The sequence below is a fragment of the Gekko japonicus genome, unplaced genomic scaffold (genome assembly GCF_001447785.1).
Source record: "Gekko japonicus isolate JY-2015 unplaced genomic scaffold, Gekko_japonicus_V1.1 scaffold2829, whole genome shotgun sequence".
NCBI classification, from domain to species: Eukaryota; Metazoa; Chordata; class Lepidosauria; order Squamata; family Gekkonidae; genus Gekko; species Gekko japonicus.
The window spans coordinates 174,218-178,052 of record NW_015165909.1 but is presented as its reverse complement, the minus strand read 5'-3'; positions in this window follow the sequence as shown (position 1 = coordinate 178,052).

Below are 3,835 nucleotides of genomic sequence, written 5' to 3'. Positions count from 1 at the left end.
CACGCCGGTCCGACTCAGGCCCAGGACCTCCGTCTTTTCCGGGTTTAGTTTCAACCGGCTCAGCCTGAGCCAACCAGCCACAGCCTGTAACGCCCGATGAAGGTCATCAGGGGTAGAGCCCGACCGGCCGCCCAACATCAGATAGAGCTGGGTGTCATCAGCATACTGATGACAGCCCAGCCCACACCTCCGGGCAATCTGGGCAAGGGGGCGCATGTAGATGTTAAACAACATCGGGGACAACACGGCCCCCTGCGGCACCCCACACTCCAAGGGGTGCCTCCGGGACCGCTGATCCCCTATCGCCACCCTTTGTCCCCGACCCTGGAGAAAAGAGGCAAACCATTGTAAGGCTAGCCCCTGAATCCCCACGTCGGCAAGGCGGTGGGTCAGCAGCTGGTGGTCGACCGTATCGAAAGCAGCCGATAGATCTAACAACACCAGCGCCGCCACACCACCCCGATCCAGATGCCTACGGAGATCGTCAGTCAAGGCGACCAGCACAGTCTCCGTCCCGTGACCCGGGCGAAAGCCGGACTGGTAGGGATCGAGGATGGAAGCATCCTCCAGAAAACTCTGAAGCTGTGACGCCACCGCCCTCTCAATGAGCTTGCCCAAATAGGGCAAGTTAGACACCGGCCGGTAATTAGCCAATTCGGCCGGGTCTAAAGATGGCTTTTTCAAGAGAGGGCGGACCATCGCTTCCTTAAGTGCCTTGGGGAATTGTCCCTGCGTAAGGGACAGATTAATAATCTCCAGCAAGGCACCTCGAAACCCCTCACGGCCAGCTTTAATGAGCCAGGAGGGGCACGGGTCAAGGTCGCATGTGGTTGGGCGCACAGCTGTGAGTAATCTGTCAACTTCCTCCAGACTGAGTCGGTTAAAACATACTAAACCCGGCTCCAAAGACGTGCAAGGGGCCTCAAGTTCACTCACTGTTTCAAGTGTGGCGGGGAGGTCTTCCCCAAACGGGCTCAAAGCGGCTGACAAAAGAGGCATATGCCATAATTAAACAGCTAAAAACAAGAATAAAACAATCCCTCCCACCAAAGTTCCACTGCTCTTGATATTTGTTTTTATCGGTCCAAGGTGGGGTTCCATGGACCGGCCTAACCCGTCAGCATCAGTTGATGCCAACTGATTGTATTTTTTTCAGAATTGAATTTGTCCAGTTGGATGTAAATGTGTCTGACAATACGAGGTGAACATAGCTATTGGATTTTGTTCTGAATTGGAGATGTAACCAAAATTTTAAAGTTGATAGCCAGGCTCTGGTCCCAAGCAGATGTCCTGTCTCCAGGCACATGGCTGCATAGCTTAACAATTTGGCACTCCTAGGATACGCCGCAAAAACATTGTCTGGATCTGCTCAACAAGTTGATTAAAAGAGCAGATCTAGATGGGGATCCCATACAAATTTAAAGACTCGTACAGCAGCAGGGATGAATTGGTTGCCCTTCGCGTAAAAAACCCCCTGACAATTGCGGATAGGCTGCATTTGGCCAGATTTATTGCTTGTTTCCTCTTGCCTGTCCAGCTATTGTTATACTGGAAGAGAAAGCTCAGGTATTTAAAATGTTTCACCTGTTCGATGTTACCATTTATGCACCAGTTAAAGCATTTCTAAGATTTTAGATTTTTCAAAATTTACCAATAAGGAGTTGTTCTCACAATAAGATATAAATGCAGCTAAAAGGCGCTTAAGGCCCTTCTGGGTACAAGACAATACTACAGCATCATCCGCATATAGTAACAGAGGGATGTGTTGGAGACCCAGTTTGGGGCAGTGGCCATCAATCACACGCAGTGAGGAGTCCAAGTCATTCAAAAATAGATTGAATTTTCAACTGACAGTGCCATACTTTTATTTTAGTGTTTTAAGCAGCATACTCTATGTATCTGAATTTGATTCAGACTGATGAAGCTCTAAGACAAGTACAAATTATAATAAGGGGTAATGAATGAGAGAGATAAAGGTTTCACATCTGTCTTCACCACAATAATACAAAAGATATAGCATGTTTGATATAGCCCAATAAGGTAGAAATTTAATGGTATTTACTCACAATTCACAAAAGTAGAAAGAAATGTTTGCATTTAGGCTTAAAAACCTGTATTAACTATGAAGATTTAATACCCCCATTAATTTTTTCTGTTTGTATGTTTTAATGTTTGTATGTTAAGTCTGTAATGTTATTAAAAATTAATAAAATTTTGCTCTTCAGGGCAATTAAAAAAATATATAGATTGAATAAATAGGGTGCCACAATGCAGCCTTGCTTGACTCCTCGGTTTGTAAGGATCTTAGGTATTAGTGAGCCTGAGTTTCTATATCTTACTTGGCAGCTAGTAGAGGAGTATAGTTTCTGGATTAGGAAGAGTAATCATTTATCTATTCCCATCCTATTCGATTTAACCCATAGGAGATTCCTGGGAATTGAATCAAAGGCCCCTTTTAAGTCAAGGAAAGCACAGAATAGTTTTCTTCGGGCTGCTGCAGAATATTTCTCTACCAAGTGGGCAAGAGTTATGCAGTGGTCTAATGTTGTGCTGCCTGTGCAGAAACCAGCCTGCTCTGCTCCCAGGAGGTTTTGATCTGCAACCCAGGAGGTCAGTTTATCTGACAGATGCCCACTATTAAAAGCAGGCTTATTGGGCGGTAGTTTCCTGGATAATTTGGATCCCCGTTTTTGAAAATTGGAACTACAATAGCATTTGTCCATAAAGCAGGCATGGTCCCTGTTTCGTCTATTGGAGTAAAAAGGGTAGGCAGAGGGGAAGCCCACCAGTCTAGGTGGTCTTTAAACAACTCAGGTGGGAGTCCATCTGGACCTGGCGCCTTTCTAGCCTTTAATTTATTTATCAAGCTTTTAATTTCAGTTGGGCTAACTGGAGCCCATTCAGGCAAATCAGGGGGAGAAAAAAAACTCTTGTTGCTCAGATAAATCTGTGGAAAAATAAAAAAAGATGTTTAAGAAATAGTCTGTCCCGGTCTGGGAAGGTATGGGGCAGTCTATTGTATTTGTTGTATTTTTCTGGTGGGTCTGAATACTGTTTGTAGGTTGTGTTTTGTTTTGTTTTTCAAACACAACCTACAAACAGTATTCAGACCTACCAGAAAAATACAACAGATGCTACGATCAGCAAAAGACAGAAGAGACCCCCTCACTTCTGCTGGAGTATACCACATTGTGGACAAGTTCACATTGGAACCACACAGCGTAGCATTCAGACAAGAATAAAAGAACATGAAAGACACTGCAGATTTGGCCAACCTGAAAAATCAGCAGTGGCTGAACATAGCCTAACTCAAACAGGACACAGTATTTTGTTCCAAGACACTGAAAGGCTGAACAACACTTCCTTCTTTTTTTGACCCCCCCGAAGAGGAGGTTTTTATGACACACTTCCGGTGATGTCAGGGGGGTGGCATATGCTAATGAGTTATGCTAATGAGTTCCCTTAGCTCTTTTTCTACGAAACGACCCCTGATGGTAATACCTGTTCCCACATCAAGCATCAGTACCTGAACTGCCTCCCACATTTTTCTTGGCCTGTTGTATACTCTGCGGTAGCCCATTCTGCACTGGAATCTAAAACAGCATGTAACAGGGTCAAACAGAGCTGTGAATGGCCAGCATTTTGTTTGGTTAATTTAAGTAAATTTTAGCCATATAGCAGGCAATTCCAGATTGAGGCTGTGGTGAGGAAGGAGAAGGGTTTTAATCTCTCCTCTCTGTTTCCCCCCCACCACCATCAAAATGGACCCTGTATTTGTCTGACAAATAACAGCTGCGGGGGGGGGGGGGGGCAATTTTGGAGAGCAAACACACGG